Below are 18,875 nucleotides of genomic sequence, written 5' to 3'. Positions count from 1 at the left end.
AGCTCTTTAAACTGTGCAGCTCGTTGTTAGAAAACAGAGTGACAGTGATCCAGTGCGCTAGTGCTATGCAGAGTTCCAAAAGCAGAAGAAATAAATACTGTCCATTCTGTACCAGAAGTGTTACCTGTTCCAATATCTGTGTTATATCCTTAACTCAAGTCATTGGGCTGATGTAATACTACTTGAAACGTACAATTCCTTGGAATTTTCTCTCTTACCTGGCTAGAATACAACTTAAAGTATTTTCATGAAGATATGTAGATGGTATTTCTTCTCTGTCCTTCGCTTTTCTGAGAATTTTGTGTTGTTTTCACATAATAATAAATGATTTGATAGACATGAAACTGAGTAGAACCATTTTTACTGAGGTCTCTGTAAGTTTTCCATTGTCTTCTGGCATTATGTGTTGCTAAAGAAACCTGAAACGGATCCAGCTTCCTCTCCAACTACCCTTACCCCCTGACCCCTGACTTTTTAAATTTGAAACACAAACATGACAAGAAAGTAAAACATATTCACAATTCTTGCATCTTGTTTTGAAACACACATGCCAACAGCTTATAATATTTATATATAGTTTGCAGTGATATAGGATATCTATTTTAGAGGCTAAGTAATATAGTATATTTTTCATGAACTTTCACTATGCTTATACAGCCATATCTACACATCCATATTTACACTTGTACATTTATTTTTAAAAAATCGGAAGTTACTCTACATATTGATTAACTGGTTGCTTTCTTAATCTAACAATGTCATAAGCTTTGTTTGAGATCAGTTCATATAGCTGTTCATGTAGAATATCCACAATTAAACGAAAAGGCAATTAAAATACTCCTGCTTTCCAACTATATGTCTAGATGAGACCAGATTTTTTTTCATATGCTTCAACCAAAGCAGCATATTTCAACAGATTGAATGCAGAAACATATAGGAAAATACAGTTGTTTTCTATTGTCAGACATTAAGATTTGCAATACATATAAAACAGTGCCACTCTTCTCACTCTTTTTTGTTTTTACAAAGCAATTATTTTTCATATAAATGTTGTCTTATAATAAAATGGTTTTCTTATTGTTAATTTAAAATTAATTAATAAATACATATTTAAAAGATTTCTCACTGGTAATTTCCTGCATAGTAAATAATGGTAAATAGAACCCATGTAGACAGAGACTTTCTTGGGATCCTCAGTAATTTTTAAAATTGTGAAGTGATCTTGAGACTAAAATTTGTAGATTTGTTGGCGTACAGAATGAGGTTTATTTTCAAACAGCCAAACCACAGCCACTCAATAAACCCTTTGCAGCTAGACCTGGAATGCCTGTGTCTACACGGCCAACTCCTAGTTGCTAGCTTAGTGCTGCGTGGGCTTGCCTGATACCCTCTATGGATCTGCCCGAGTTAGGGACTTTGTCACATCCCTTCCCACACCCTGGACCCACGAGTTCTTCCCGAGTTGTTTGCCTCAGCAAGATACTTCAGTATAAAAGCAATGTCTAGACATGGAATAATTAATCCCTAAAAGATACTATGAGTAATTTGATTCCAATATTTAAGACCCCATCTATATAAATGCGTTAGCATTTTACCACCTACATTTTAGATAGAAATTTCTACTTTGATAACAATGTAAATTTCTGGTTTGATAAAAACAAGCAAATTGACTCAAGTAAGAACAAAATTACACAAATAACTCAAATTCTGTAAATTGATGTTGGCTTATGAACATTTTAGAATTTGTTTGCTTTTCTTTTCTGTGTGCTTATCAATGGCTATTGAGAAATAAAACCAAGAATATTTTTATTGATTCGTATAGATCAGTCTGTTGCAAAAAGTTACTGTCATCCTCATTATTTTTAAAAAGCAAATACCAATGAGAAACTTTCAGGTATAAAAGAGATCTGAATTCTACTTGAATAGAGTAGGGAAAAAAGTGATTATTTTTTTGGCTTTCTCTTTCTGGCAATAAAAATCACAGAGCGTGAAGGACTTTCGAGTTAATCCTGTCTCTCATTTTTTAAATTTTTGAAACTAAGTTAAAGATTAAATGGCAACAGATCAGGGACAAAACTAGGTGCCACCCCCCTCCTGCTTGAATCCAGGGTGTTTCCGTTACACTATTCTGCCTGTCCAGTTCCCCTTCCTCCCGCCATGTGGGATAGTAAAGGGGTTGCAATGAGAAGAGTCAGGAAAATCAAGTTGTGGGTTTGGAGTTGCTTGTCTGCTTTTGCTATCCATAACAGTTTCAGCTGTGTCAAAGAAGAACATGTAGAAGAAAGAGATGTCCTGGAAAAAAAAAAGGTCAGTTCAGTGAACACTGCAATCAAATTGAGCATATGATGATGTACAGATACCTTATCCCCAAAATAAAAAGCTTAATGAATTTTTTTCCTTCTCGGCTGTTGGTAAGGTGTTCTACAGCCACCGCCTCAGCTGCCGCTGACACAGAACTTAGAGTTTGGAAATACCTCTTTCCATCCTACTTCAATGTCTTATCCAGGAGTATGGCTTTAGAATTGTTGGAATTGTCTAGAAGAATAAAATCTCTGCATGGTACTACAGGGAATATGCACTCTCTTTATCACTTTCTGCAATTAAAATAGGAAATTAAAATACTAATGTTTGTGTTTATCCAATGTTAATACTGTATCTTCATAGATAAAAATGAGGAAATTAAACTGTTCTTGTTCTCAGAGTGGTAAGATAGTGACAGATAAATTATTTGTTTTTACTCATGTGGAGCTAATCCCTATTTTTCAGTTTAGCATTTCTTCTTAAATATTAAAAAAAGATATTAAAACAGAAACTCAAAGCTCAGATGTTATAGATGAGAATAAATGCCTTGGAATAGGAATGAAAATGTCTCAGTTATAGTTCTAATTACCATTTTGTTTCTGCTACATTAATTTAGATTCAGATTGCTATAGGGGAAATGTCACCTTTTTTAAGTCATGTTTTAGGATTCAAAAAATGTTAATATGACCATGAAAAGCATTTAGATAACAAATTTTCATTTCAGTACAGTGAACACTTAAAAATTGTTTTATCTACACTTCATACTATTCTTGAGAGTATTTCTTTGGTAGTTTTCCCACTTTGCCAGAAATCCCAAAATAGCTCCAAAAAAGATCCTCTGATCTAACATTATGTTTAGGGGAGTTATTTGCACATATAGTTTTGTTTTGTTTTTTTTTTTGGGGTAAGGAAGATTGGCCCTGAGCTAACATCTGTTGCCAATCTTCCTCTTTTTGCTTGAGGAAGACTGTCACTGAGCTAACGTCTCTCCTGATCTTCCTCTATTTTGTATGTGGGATGCTACCACAGCACGGCTTGATGATCAGAGTAGGTCCATGCCCAGGAGAAGAACGGGTGAACCCTGGGCTGCTGAAGCAGAGCATGTGAACTTAACTACTACACTTCTGGACTGGTCCTTGCATGTATGAGTTTTTATCAGTCTAGTGAGCACCTGCACAATAGAAATATTTGAAGGATGCTCTATTTGACTGTGACCTAGGCCATTGTGTTCCATTGTACTCTTCTTGTGTCATGTCTGTATTGGAGCATACTCTGTGGCAGGCTGTGTGCTTGGAGGAGCTGGGATTATCATGATGAACAAATGGGTTCCTACTGTCATAGAGAGCATAGTCTAGTGGGGAAAGAAAGACATGGCCTAGCTTGAGGGGCAGGGGAGTTATCTCTAAAGAAGAAATGATTGATCAGAGATCTGAAGGATGAGCAGGAATTATGTACACAAAGAGAAAAGGAAAACATGCTCCTGGAAGAGAGGAGAGCATGTAGAAAAGACTTGTGATGGGAGGGAGCATGGATAATCTGAGGAACTGAAAGAAGATCAATGTGGCGAAAGTGTTGAGAGAGGTCAAAGGGAGATAGGATGAGGCAAAAAGTATAAGAAGGTTGATGTGATAATCCAAAAAGGAGATGGCCTGAATGAGGCTAGTGACAATGGGGATAAAGAGAAATAGGCTAGAGTTGATTAGTATTGACAAGATGAGATTTTGGGTGTGAAAAGGCAAGAATCAAGAATAACACACAGGTTAGGCAGCTGGACAGATAAATGGTGGGGTCATTCCCTGAAATCGAAAACCTTGGGAGTTGGGACACCCATTGACAGTCAGCGAGTGTGGTTAGATGTATGAGTCAAAAGCTCAGGATATATTCAGTCAGCCCTGGAGATACAGATTTGACAGTTAATAGCATTTAGATGGTGTGGCAGATGTATTTCACTTGCTCTTTCAGAGGCACTTCTCACACTTCGCTGCCCTCTTCTCACTCCAGGCAGCTGACCTCTTTGGATAAATTGACAGACTTCTTTGCTCTCTGGTTTCAGATGAGGTTCTGCCAATAGGGACTCCTGTCAAGAACTGTGAAGAGCCTGAGATTTTACCCTACTTATAAGCAAATGAGTTAGCTTTCCATGGAAGCTAACAGAAGACACAAGACTCCTGATCAGAGATGAAGAACTATATTAATTACAGAAATAGGAGTAGCTAGAGATTCAGCATTTTCTTGTGTCTGTTCCTGAAACCCTAGTGCCCACAGGGCAATGGGAAGAAGGTCAGGTGACACCTGCACTTGAGAAGAACCTCGAGCTTAGGGAACCTGAATGTTTTGTAATGGGCTCTGGAGGAGGACACAATCTTTGTCTTCTAAGACTGGGTGCTATACCAACATCCTTGAAAAGATAGCCCAGAGCAAAGACAGTCAGTGCCTCTGCTCTCCAGATGTGAAGTGTAATAAACCCATGGGGGATTTCTCCCAACAACCCCCAGAAGGAGATCAGTGGGAGTGAGGAGAGTGAGATCAAATGCATCTAGTTCCCTCTGTTGGATATTGGTTAGGTCTGGTTGTGTCCCTCAGTAGAGAGTCACTGCTTCTCTCAGGGTGACCTTCTCTACACAATCCTCTCCAAAGTTCTGGTTGTCACTTTCCTAGTCCCTTTAGGTCTAGGGAAAGTAATAGTTTCTCCTTTGCTCTAGCCCCAGATTACTGCACTATCATGTGACATTCCCTCATGTCCTCTTCATTTCTTTGTAATTAACTTCTTTTTAGATAACCCCTTCATTATGTACCCCAGTTTGAGTGTGCCATCTGTTTCCTATTAGGATCCTGAATGATAACAATGTCACCAAGTCCTGGGAGTGGATGAGATGGGAGATAGTAAAAAAGAAGAAAAGAGAGCAAAGCGAAAACCCTGAGAAATACCGATATATGACATGTGCAGGGAATTATGGACTCACTAAGGAGATTTAGTGACCTCAAAAGCTTGGCTTTCAGATTTTGTAATATAGCCTTCCTCTTGGGAGCTTTGGCTTTGAAGCTATTCTAGGGCTCTGGCGAGATGGGAAGGTGTGCAGTGCAGTGTGGGTGGCACTACAGGACAGTCAACAGGTTGGAAGACTGAGACCTTTGGATTCATCTCGTTATCCTCCCTACAGGCTCAGAAATCTGATCCTGCTAGCATACTGCAAGTAACTCTGTTTCCAGAAATGCTGCGAATGCTGATTTACTTATTGTCAGTGAGAAATATTAGTCATCCAGGTGGAATATGTTAATCAGTTCTGTCTACTTGTAGGCATGTTTTGGGGTCACTAAAGTCCTTTTTTTGGGTTGCTTGTTAAACAAGATGTTTCCTAAGCCAGGCTCCTAGGAGCAGGTCATTCATCTGTACTTCTCTGGCTTCCATTTAGGCATGATCTCTCTAAACCACCTCTCCTGACTGGCAGAGTTTCTTTAGATACATTAATGTGATTGGTCAGATTAAGGCTACATGCTTACTTTTCCTACCTCTGGCGATAGGAATATTTTGCTCTAGGGCATATTTTTGCACATTACTTTTATGTCTATTTTGTATGGACTTTACTGTTTAACGCTTTCACTGTCCTTTCCCCTTCAACCAGGGCATTAAGGAGTTTGTTTCCTCTTGCCCTCCCTGCTGGTCCTGGTAGTATCTCCTGGTAACATGAGGGTGTGCATCCTCTCATACACCCAGTTTAGCATGGCTGAGGGATAATCCATGTGAAGGAGATAGGTGAAGAGGCCTATGAAATGCTTTACAAAATACTTAACATAGGTAAGTGGTCAGTAAATTGTTATTAATGAAATGATCAGAAGACACCGTATCATTCTACTGTTAGGGCATTAGTTAGAAGTTAGCAATTTTTCTCTGCCTTGTTTTCAGTATGCTTTACCTCAGTCATGGGCACAGAATGTTGAGAGCAGAAGTCATTTCATTATTCAAGGTGGGGGTCTGTCTTCTTTTGAAACTCAGGGAATGAACCTGATTCTCAGAATGAGTGAATTGCTAATTTCCAGTGAATTGTGCTATGTCATACTGGAAGGCTTACAAAAGTATTCAGAAGGATCCCTGGACGTTACTCTCCTGAGAGATGTAGCATAATAAATCCAACTTGCCAAATATAAGATATTTAGAACAAACTTGGGCCCAAGAATCAGCACTAGTCAGGAAATGTATTTTTTTTTTTAAAGATTTTATTTTTCCTTTTTCTCCCCAAAGCCCCCCAGTACATAGTTGCATATTCTCTGTTGTGGGTCCTTCTAGTTGTGGCATGTGGGACGCTGCCTCAGCGTGGCTTGATGAGCAGTGCCATGTCCGCGCCCAGGATTCGAACCAACGAAACACTGGGCCGCCTGCAGTGGAGCGCGCGAACTTAACCACTCGGCCACGGGGCCAGCCCCACGAAATGTATTTTTACTGTGCATCATTGGGACCAAGATGAGTGAAAAGTTAAGGTAATAAGTCCTTGTAGCATGGAGTATTAAGAACTAATACATCCTTTAACTGGATTAAGAATTTATTTTTACCTTAGTCATAAACAATTTAGACTTATCTTTCCATTTTAACTTAAAACTAAGTGCTATAGTTATTTCCATCAAAAAATTATTGATAAACTAAACTGACTACATCCTTTATATGGGATGGTTGTATACCATCCATATGGATGCTGGTATGGATAGTCAGGACTATTGGAAACTAAGCTTATTTTGGACAGTCTATTGAGGTGACTTGTGAATGGAATGGAATTAGGAAGTAGCAGCCTTGGACATTTACCAACTTCAAGTTATCCAACAATAATCTTATTGCCTCTAAGAAAAATCAAGCATGACAGAGCTTAAGGAAGGGCCAGGATGTGTTCATTAAAACTGGAATTCTGTGACTAAAATTGAATTCCTAAGATTGTGGGTACACGTTTGAGATGTACATATTTAAATTTGGTAATGCAAGGATCCTATAAGTTGTAGAATAATTTAGCCTTCTCTTTTTAAGCAAAAGCTATATGGCCAATTTTAAAACTATAATTTAGGTGTCTGATGAAGCTGTAATATACCAGGAATTATTTTGACCTTTTCTAATACTAGTAATAATAGCACTTCTTTAGTATTTATTATGTGTCAGGCACTGTTTTAAGTGCTTTATTTATAATAATCAACTTAATATTCCTAATGATTACGTGAGGAGGGTACTATTATCCTGTAACAAGGTGACCTTGCCATTCCTTCCATTAGAGGGGAGACGTCTATGGTACCTTCCTTTGAATCTAGGTTATTAAAGAAGTAGCTTTCAAGTAGGTCGTAAAATGTGCAACAGTTTCCACCTGGTTCTCTTGGGAGGCTTTCTTCTGGTCTAGAACCAGGTACTATGTTGTGAGAGAGCTCAAGCAACCTCATAAAAGCCTCCAGAATGTTCCAGCCAGCAACCCCAGCTGAGATGCTAGCCCACAGCCACTATCAGTTTTCAGAGACATGAGAGAGTGAGCCTTCAGACCATTTCAGGCCCCAGCTGTTGAGTTACCTCCCATCTTCAAGTCTCAGCTGAGTTCCTAGACATTTTAGAGTAGAAATAATCCATCTCTGCTGTGTTCTTTCCTAATTCTTGACACATAGAATTCCTGAGCATAATAAAATGGTTATTATTCTATGCCACTAAGTTTGATTTGTTATTTAGCGGTAGTAACTGAAATGCCTTCTCTACTGTTTTTTAAGCTCCCTTTCTCTCCCCCTAACTCTGAGCAGGTAACTGTGCCATCTACTTTAGAGCAAGTTGAAGTGTTCAGATGAGGATGTTGCCTTATTTTCAGCTAACAGGCATGCAAATCTCCCTGTCTGTGCACTTATTCTCTTCTCTTCTCCTGTTATTGTAGAAGAGTAGTCCCTCCTACTTAAGGCTAATAACCTCTACTTGTTCTTTGTCACCCATTCCACCTTGCCAATAAACTAATAACAATGATTATCTTTTCTATTATATTTTGAACCCCTTCTCTTTGAACTGGACCTGTCTCATTTGTTTTAAAACATATTGTATAATTGGAGTATGATAAACTTGCACATATTGAAAATGTACAGAATTTTGTGTAAATGGAATCATATAGTATGCACTCTTTTGCTTGAGATCTTTCAACTTAGCATAGTGATTTTTGAGTTTCATTCATGTTGCTGAAAAAATAAGTTGTTTGTAACTTTTATTGCTGAGTGTTGTGCCATTGTATAGCTATTCCATGATTTATATTAATTGGTTAACAGACTTTTGGGTTGTTTGCACTTTTTAGGTATACATGTAATCTAGGTAGTATTATAAATGCTACATACACACATGTACACACACACACACACACAGAGTTCCCACATATAAATGAGTCTGATTGTGAGTTCTCTATTTGGTTTCAATGGCCTATTTCTCTATTATGTGCCAATATCATGTCTTACTTTAATAGAGCATTATAATAGGGCAAGTGCCCAGTCCTTAATCATCTACTTCAAAATGGTCGGGGCTATTTTTGTTTAAAAGACACTTCTTTATTCCCTCAAAATATAAACCTCTCTCTCAAACACTAAGCCACCTCCATCCTTGACAAATAATAAGCCTCGGTTTCTCAGGCCAATATTCTTCATAAGGGGTAGGCATTGGTTATGTCGGCTTGTGACTGTCATATTCCCTTTCAGTAAACTTTGAGAACAACCTAAAAACATTCACAGTTTTTATTTATATTCTCAGGTTTAGTAGATTGCATAATCATGTTTTGTGGTATTCTGTAGAGTGTGTAGCAAAGACCAGTCCATGTTCTCACACTTGATAAAATTGTGCCAAATGTTAATAATTAGAGTAAGGTGTTAATAGTATTAATGATACGTGGCCAGTGGACCCAAGAGTTGTGACCTTACATCACTACCACCTCTCCTCACTCTCAATAAGATTCTCAAGGGAGATACGTATACAAGGAACAATGTCAGATAGTAACTTTCTCATTTGAACTCAGGTCTCTTGGGTTGAAAGATAAGGGTAACCCAGAGACTGGGGGTGGGGATTCTTCACCTCTTTCAGATGAAATTCTAAGCCCACAAGTAAAGGTAAAAGAGTGAGAGAGAGACCAGTACAGGATATATGAAAAAATTGCTGAGTTCCCCATGTGGGAAAAGACATTCTGACTGCAAAGGATGACACAGAGGTAAGTAGTAGAGGTAAGTAGGTGACAAGAGTGGACATACTCTGAGGATTGGATCCTGGATTTCTTATCTCCTCTGTAGTTTGGGTACAAGATTGGAAGAATTTCAGAGAGCTATTATCACGTGTTCCATCTTCTGATGCATTCTGGCCTCTCCTGCTGGCCATATGGTCCAGTAAGTTCTTGGAATCTGACCAATCAGTTTCATGTTCAGCTCTCTTGGTGAGAGGTGAGATGGAAAGAGATGTTGTACAGGACATAGATATCCTCCTTTCCCTTATCCTGGGGGCACTTTGGCTAAGTTACAGGAGCTTAATATAGATCCCAGGTTACAACATTCTTGTAGAACTCACTACTTAATATGTCAAAGAGGATAAGGATTGACGAAATTGTTTCAGCTAAGATAATGTTGATCAGTGGGAAGAGGAACGTAGTTTTAGGCCACTTTCTTATTAACCTGCACTTTAATGGCTTGAATAATTTCTGGATTCATTATATGCACACTCTCCTGCTATTGTCAATAGAAAGATGATTATTCTTCTTCCCTACTTAGTATGTTATGTTGTCACTTACTTGGAGCAACCTAAATAGAAAATTGAGTATGTTATTTAATAATTGTCAAAGACTTTGGCTTGAGATCAACTGTCCTAATCCAAAAGCATCATTTTTTGGCAGTTATTCTTCACCACTTAATTAACTTATATGCCACACTATGACAGAGCAGGTCAAATCATTCAATTACCTGGCAACACATTTTATAACTAATTGATCTTGAAAGACTCACCAAGAAGCTACTTTGCTTAAAATGAGATCTTATATAGGTTTTATTGAAAATTTATTAAGGCGCTAGCAGGATAATGTTAATGACAATGTTGAAATTTTTGTGTGATAAAATCATTTTGATCATGCTCTGTGGTGTGGAGTACTGAGCCTCATTCATCTGTATGCTGGAGCAGACAGAACCTTTTTCTTTTTTCTTGAGGAAGCTTAGTCCTGAGCTAATATCCACTGCCAATCCTCCTCTTTTTGCTGAGGAAGATTGGCCCTGAGCTAATATCTGTGGCCATCTTCCTCTACTTGATATGTGGGATCCCTGCCACAGCATGGCTTGATAAGCAGTGCATAGGTCTGCACCCAGGATCCAAACCGGCAAACTTAACTGCTGCCAAAGGGGAGCACGCAAACTTAACTGCTACGCCACAAGGTCAAACTTAGTCCCATCAATAGATGCCTATGTGTCACACCTCCTCCTGAAATTAGAGTTGGCTACTTTTTCCTGCACATGTCTGGACAATTTTCATAAGAGTATACCAAAGATATGCAACTTTACATGTGTTGAAAGTTGAAACTTACGGCTCTTCCCTCAACTAATAACATAAAAATATTTTTACCTAGAGTCTTATCAGAGAATACAGACTCAGAATGTGTCTCCCGATTTTTTCCAAAACCCTAATTATATACATTATTTTGATGTCCTAAGTTGTATTCCTAATTCAGTCAGATCTTTATAAACCAGGTTACTTGGACTACATCAGTGTTTTCTTAATGACAATCCACAAAAAAATGTTCCTCCATGATCTCAAGCTATGCTTTTCCAGAGAATTAATTTGCTCTTATCATAGGGGTACTATGAGTGTGTTCCACTCTTTTGCTTTGCCCTACTAGAAACTCAAAGTTATATTTGTTACCCAGGTTTAACAATTGAGTAAGATTTTGTGGTTCAGCTTTCAAGAACTAATCCTAATTTTACTTTTCCGCTCTGACATTCCATTAGTCCCTAATGTTTCGTTTTTTCTTTACTATTCTTACAGTGTATGCAATGACCACACCTAAAAGTACCAAAGCAAAAGCTGTTTTTAGGAAGAAAGTGGGCACTCCAGTAGCTTTGTTCTCAGCTGAGAGGCCACATCACATCAGGTATTAAAAAATAACATCAACAACAACAGAAACCCTTCATAGTTTCCTTGTCTATGACATATACCCCACAGAGGAAATGCCCTCTGCGAGGGAGCAGAAGCACTCAAATACTTGATACTTCAATTTATTTCTCATTGCCTTGTGAGCTATCAGTGTTGTTCCTTTGACTAAAACATTTTGCGCAATCAATGGCGGTGTTCAATGAGATTTAAAAATTATTCAATGAATAAGTTCTTTCAGAAGCCCCACACAGTTTCCTCTCCTGCTCCTTGGGGGAAGAGCACAAGTCTAGAGTATACATTTAGGTCTTTATTACTTGCCTCATATCATATATGGGGGTATATTATTACCTCGTTACAGACTTCCCTCTCTAGATTTTAAACTCATCTAAGAGCCTTGTTCTTCCTAATGCTTCTTTTGGGAGTCATGCTTTTTCCACCTTCATATTTTTCCCCTGATGCCTAACCTTAATTATGAATCAATACCTTGGGGACTACTCACTAATGATTTTATACCGTGATTATAAATGTACTCTTTGATCTGTAGAAGGTCATTTTATGGCAGCTTAACCATGTCTTTATGACTTTGAATTCATGTAGCCTGAAACTGTGGAGGGGGAAAAATACTTATCTGTATAACCATCCCTACTGGCAGGGTTTATAGTATCAAGACTTCTAGTTTTGGTAAAGCAGTCAAGATTAAAAAAACATGGAATCTGGTCTGAGTCTTAGGAACGTAGGAAATTTTATTGATCTTATGATGCGATCTCTTGTCAAGCCTGACCAAGGGAAGGGAACTTTTTACAAGGATTTTGTGGATAAGCCCTTGGAGATGACCATAATGGCTTCTTCAGTCAGTTCTCAATTCTGTGCAACCCTCACTTTGATCATAACATAACAATTCACATCTTAAAGTGAACTACTAGCACCATTCATTAATTCCACAAATGTTTATTTAGTGCCTATTTGGGCAAGGCATCATACAGAGCACTTAATAAATATTAACAAAGGAGGTAGGAAGGATGTTTCCATTTCCAGAGTTCTTACCTTATTTTTGAAATTCTAGGACTTACAATCTCGCTTATTAAGCCAAAGTCTTCAATCATCCAGCCTTCTTATCACCCACCAACATAGTTTACATTCTGAATTCTCCCAATAACCAGATTCTATGCATCAAAAGCACAGATTTTTATAGACCAGAAAGAGTAGGCTTGTACTCCCTCACCTCTCTTTTATCTATCACTGGAGTAGTCACAGGTTCTTAACAATTAGAGAGTGACCCCGGCCTCTTGGAGATCAGGAGAAATATAGTGAGTGGGAAAGTTGTACTCCATCATGGAAGCTTTCAACTGGGAAAAATAGAGAGGTGTGACTAATACATAGTTCCATGTGTACTTTACATATTATATGTCGGGTGTGTGTTTGTGTATAAAATTTTTCTACTTAGTTATTTCACTTTAGTATATATTAAGATTTTTTTCATGTTGGTACATGAAACTTTAACTTGGTTCTTTACATGGCTGTTTCAATCACTATCCAGTTTATGATATCATCTATATAAATAGTTTCCTACTAATTATCTTTGAAATTATTTCCAGTTTTTCCTACTGTGAACAGTGCTGCAATTGACAACTTATGCATTCTTTTAGTGAATATGTGCAAGAATATCTCTGGGACCTGTAGGTAGAATCAGAAGATCGAAGGCCTATCTATACATAGCCTATTTTGCCCAAAGTTCTTAGTTTTGCACTGACCTGTCTCTGAAATTGTAGCTCACTGATTTTCAGGGATTGGCATTTAATATGCTACAAATTCAAAAGACGGAATTTTAAGAATTCCAATGGAAACATTATCTCCTTCCTAGAAGAGAAATTTTCTTTGTGTTACCTTCAAATATTAACACTTGACCTTGTGTGGATTGATGTGTACTCAAAAATGTTATAGAATATTTTTATTAAATTATTCTTTATTTTCCATCAATGGCTTTGCCTAAAAGTGTCAAATCAAAAAATGTCTAAGAAAATCATCAATCTTATTGGCAGTGGAATGGCAAATTCAGTAAGAATGTAGTTATGAAATAGTGTCTTTTATTTTAACTCTTCCGAAATGTCTCCATGACAAAATATGATAAGGAAAGAGCCATTACATATCTAGTTTTCACAAACAAGTTCTAAATGGGTACATTTTCCCAAAATTGTCTTTTTAGTGAAATGTTTCTTACAACACAAACATTCTTAACTTCGTCATGTGGCTCAAAATTAAGGACAGTTGAAATACAAGAGAAAATGCACTTAGAAAACCCAACGACAGCTGGCAAATTTTATACCCCAGTATGACCTATTAGTGGTTGTCACAGCTTCCAAGATATATGAACTCTGTTGGAAACATTGTGCAACCTTAGAAAACAACATGCAAAATATTTCCAAAGAATTGCTTCTTGCAATAAGTTTACTTTATAACCGAGCAATGACACAAACAGACCCACAACAGATGTGTAATGTCTGCCGTATAGAGATAAGAAAGTCTAGACAAGAGCACTTAGAGTAAGATTGCAGGAATTGACCTGTCCATTGTCTGATTTAAACTTTGCAAAGCATAAGTTCTCTGGTATGGCATACTTCACTTCTAAACTGACTTTTGCCTGAAATGGAAGATCTTCTATCCCCCAAGACTGGAAGAATTTATTCTGTATTGCATGTGCTTTGATGTATATTTCAAAGATTCAGCTATAGTCAGGCATGCTGTGTTTGTTCGGATGCAGTGAAAAACCCCCAGCATACCCTTGGAGATGAATTTGTCTATTTCCCTTCACAATGAAACAGCGTTTCATGAAATTTAATTCTTGATTAGTTCCTAAAGGTTTGCTCCTCTGGTCATAGATTAATATACAATATTCCATCCTTGGGATGATTTTGGATGCCCTAAAAACTGGCAAACATCAATTAAATGAACTGGATTCTCTGTCCAAGGCAAGGCAGGGAATAAGTTATCATCTGAGCCCTCAGTATATGAAATCAAAGCCTCCTCAATGGACTATGTGAGTCTCGCTGTATCCTCACTTCAGGAAATAATTAAAATCCTCAGCTCCCTCTAACACTGCTTCGCTTTAACGTCTAATGCTATTTATTGCTGGGGACTTTTCCTTTTTTTCTCAGCATGTAATATCAACTTGGGTATGTTTGGAGAGAGGTAGTTAGAAGCTGTAGTTTTAGAAGTGTTTTTCGAAAAAGACTAGAATGATTAATATTGTCATGTTAACAATTCTTTTCTCTTTAGGCTAGGATTCTGGGGAATTCTTACTTTAATATTCTTTTAACACATAAGGAAAATGTTGTACCCTGCCACTTATGTGTACCACAAAATTTCTCCCTGAGGGTTGGAGGACTGTTTCTGCCTATAACTACTTCTATAGATTTTGAGTCTTAGCCACATTAAATTGTGCTTTTCTAGACATAGAGACTTTTGTTTCCTGTCATAAGTAATGTGCTCATGAATCTCTGAACAGATTCTTCTAAAGTCAGGTGTATGTATCAAAGGCAAATAAGATTTACAATTGGCTATGGTGGGATCTGCATAGCTTTTGAAAGGGTGAGAGTTTTGTTGGTGTGCTCAGAGAGAAAAGCCTGATACAATTCTTTTTACCATGAAAACCCTAATAAAAAATAGTTATAGTTCTGTAGATGAAATAGCTTCTCAGTTGCGGTAGTGAATGATGAAAGGAGACATAATGTATAGGTGTACTCAAGGACACATATATTCCAGGGGAAAAATAGATACTTTGTCCCAAAATTCATGTAGTAAGTGACCAAAAATGGAATTAAATCTGTGAAATATTGCCTTTCTTTTGAGAGTTAACATAGCCCATAAAACTAGTGGCAATTGTCCTTTAGTTGAATTGCTGTATAATTTGCCATTTTGCCAAAGTTATTGTGAAAAATGAAAATAATTTGCTATTCTTAATGTTCTACGTCAATTCTGAAATGAATCACAAGTTATGTTACCTGAAAACAGACTGAGTTTCAAAGGTAATTGCTATACTATTATTTCTTAGGCTAATAGAATATTCTCATACATATCTTTTATTGGGGCACATTACTTTTCCTCTGTAATTGCCTTCCCCCTTGTTTTTGCCTGATAATTCCTCAACTCACTTTGCTACTGTAGACCTGTGTTTCTCAACCTTAGCACTACGTACTAACATTTTGAGCTGAGTGATCCTTTGTCATTGGGCCTGTCTTGTGCAATGTAGGATCTGTAGGAGCAACCCTGGCCTCCAAACGCAAGATGCCAGTGGCACTGTCCCCCTAGCTGTGGCAACCAAAAGTCGTCAGATGTTGTCAGGTGTCCCTTTGAGGTTAAAACTGCCCCTGGATGAGAGCCACTGCAGACAAAGCAATAACATCATGTCTGATTGTAATTTTTCTTTTTGATTCAATCCCTTAATTCCTTGTTCATTTGGATATAATTTGTCATTCATTCATGTCAAGGAAAATTATGAAATAAACAATGAGCCTACTTTTCCCAGGACTTGAGAGACTTTGTAAGATTGAACATGTAAGTTTAGTTTATAGAACATTTTACTCATGGGTCAAAACTCCTCAATTTACAATTTACATTGTAAATGTGGTGAAGAAAACATCACACGAATGACTGAGAAGAATTGAATTGCTTTTGATGATGCATTTATAATAAGGCAATGCTATTATTATTATTACTAGAAGCTATTCATGACTCTCATTTAAATATAAAATTAACACATGTCAAACATTTCTTTTATTCAATACATGAATTAATGAGGGAACAAGTAAGATGTTAAACTGGCCCAAAGAGCATTTGAGAAGCTAGGTATTCGTAGGCAATTGAATAAATGAATCTTAGACACAGAACTGGTTAATGTTTTCTGAGGGCAATAAATAGTAACTTTTGGGGATTTATCTTCCACCAAGCGGAAATGATTTGCATCTTTACAAGATAAAATTCTACAAGTTAATATAGAACTTCACTAAGTCTTGGGCGTTTAATAAATATTCTTAATAGTGTTTAAACAACTCCTATTCATAGAGAGAGAGATTTATCCTTTTTAAGGTAAATACCTCTACCTCCAGAACACCTCTCTCTCCCATGTGCAGCCTCTTCTCCATTCTTCTTTCTTCTTCCTTCAAGGGATAACAGATATATATATATATATATATATATATATAGTATAGGTAGATATATAGATATATAGATATATATATATTTTAACCATATCTCTCTACCTACCTCTGAAAAACTCACTGAATAAGTGATCTACAATCACTCCATCCATTTCTCACACCCTAAAATCAGGTATCCAATATCATTGAATTATTGAATCCCAGATAGCAAATGTTGGATAATAAAAATGATACTGCTAATGTACTGTTTTATATCTCACACAAGAAAATGAATATGCATTGATAATAATATGTGAAACAATTGCATACCATTGTTGCGGACCTACAGTAAAATTTGACTCATTAATTGGTTTATATGGAATAAACCATAGAAAGTGTAAAAACCATTTTTGAAAAATAGACATTTAATAAATATATTAACAATAATAGAGCACTTTTTTATGGAGTGCTTTAATTAAAATTGTACTAACTCTATGAAAACTTAGAATTACTTCCAAGGTTAAAATGAAGTAATCAAGACTTAACTATCCTAGCATGCTGTTTTTATATTTTATTTAAAATATTCTTTTCTCAAACAAAGAAAAAGAGGAAAGGCAAGACAAGAAAAACAAAGGAATATTTCTGATCAATTAGACATTGGATTAAATAAAGGCCTTTATAAAAATAGATTTGCGGTATTGAGGTCAAACAGCATATGTTATGACCCAAGTGCAGACGCCTGGCCATATTCCGTCCACTCATCTTAAACTTAGACTGCCTTTGCAGTTTTAATGTGTGACATTGTTTTTTATTCAGCCGTGAAAGATGGCAAACCTAACCTTAAGTGTGACTCTTTGTATTCTTGCTATTCACTACACATCCCCCTCTACTGAAGAAGAAAATGAAGGTAATACCCTAAAATAAATCAGTAAAATATTTTTTACATTTTTTCATCATTTAAATAAGAAATACACAAGGCTTCTTGATGTGCGTGTCTTCTGACTTCTATAGACACTCAACTTTTCCCATAACTTAAAAGTTATACTAAATAGATGGAAGGCGGCCAAACGACAGCACCATAAACCATTTGCCATCTGGCAGTTGCTTTCCGCTTTGGTCTGATTTGCTTCATCTGGTGGTCGAATGTGTCCATCTGGAGATAAATGAATTCACACACAGCACAGCTTTATAACCATGTTACATTTCGAGAGAAACTGAATATGGTCAAACTTGTTAAAGATAGTTTCTATGGAAGTAAAATAATTTTCAAAGTTGTTAGAAGATTATCAGAAACTGTAGATGAAAAATTCCAGATACAGTCGCTTCTTCCCTCTCCAATGCCTCACCTCTGTTAATTTCCCTTGCAATAGGAATCTCTTAAATGTACAACCTTCCCACTTCTATACATTTGGTCTTTTAGTGGGGCTCCTCTTGATTTTGTGTAACACTATTCTTTTGAGGTTTTTAAGTACTTCCTTTTAACAGTTACAAGAATACAGCAGTTAATTTCCCACTGCATTTTCTCTCACTCTAGAATTTAGGTTAGTCGTGGAGTTAGGGTTTCATTTATCATTTTGTTAAGGAGGTCATATCATGTGGCTGTAATAAATTTAGGTAGTGCTTTGATGTTCTGAGTTGACGTATTTTCTGAGTTAAGATCAGAAGTTCTTGGCAGGTGAATTATCTTTTCTATGACTTTCCATCTTCTCTAATTCTGGTAATAGTTTAAAAGGGGGTATGGAAGTGGTTTAGCTCTCGGAGACTGAATGCAAAGACATTAGCACCTATAGGTTTGTTGAGGTTCCTCCAAGACAGAATCCATCTGATAGAACATAGACTTAAGGAACTGTATTAGTTATCCATTGCTATGTAACAAATTGCCTCCAAACCTAGCAGTTTAAAACAATAAACATTTATCTCACAGTTTCTGAGGGTCAGAAATCTGGGAGTGGCTTAAGCAGATGTTTCTGGTTCTGGTTCTCTCACAAGGTTTTAGTGAAGCTGTTGGCTGGGGCTGCAGTTCTCAAGGCTCAGCTGGAGCTGGAGAGTCTGAGTATAAGCTCGTTCCGATGGATATGGGCATGCCTCTGTTCCTTGCTGGCCGTTGGCCAGAGGCTTCAATTTCTTTCCATGTGTGCTTGTCCACATGGAGAAGGGCTGATCACAACTTGGGAGCTTGCTTTCCTCAGAGTGATACAGTGGAGAGGGAGGAGAGAACAAGACAATAACCCAAGACAGAAGCCACAGTCTTTCTAACCTATGGGAAGTGACATGCCATCACCTCCGCCATATGATATTGGTCACACAGACTATCGCTTGTACAGTATAGAAGGGGACTA

At 37.2% G+C, this 18,875-nt stretch overlaps 1 protein-coding gene across 2 annotated transcripts in view; it reads left to right on the top strand.

Moving 5' to 3' along the window:
- The window catches only part of KCNN2 (potassium calcium-activated channel subfamily N member 2), a 405,489-nt gene that overhangs the window by 83,676 nt on the left and 302,938 nt on the right, over positions 1 to 18,875 (top strand). The window contains exon 1 of one of the 2 annotated variants that reach the window (XM_070569537.1): positions 2,115 to 2,307. The exons of the other annotated variant lie outside the window; for it this stretch is intronic. The gene's annotated coding sequence lies outside the window, so the exon portion shown is untranslated. Of the gene's footprint in view, positions 1 to 2,114; positions 2,308 to 18,875 lie in introns of those variants that run through there. 2 annotated transcript variants of the gene reach the window in all.

The sequence above is a fragment of the Equus przewalskii genome, chromosome 13, assembly GCF_037783145.1.
Source record: "Equus przewalskii isolate Varuska chromosome 13, EquPr2, whole genome shotgun sequence".
In the NCBI taxonomy this organism is placed as follows: Eukaryota; Metazoa; Chordata; class Mammalia; order Perissodactyla; family Equidae; genus Equus; species Equus przewalskii.
The sequence above is the reverse complement of the archived record's forward strand: the minus strand, read 5'-3'. Positions and strand labels throughout refer to the sequence as shown.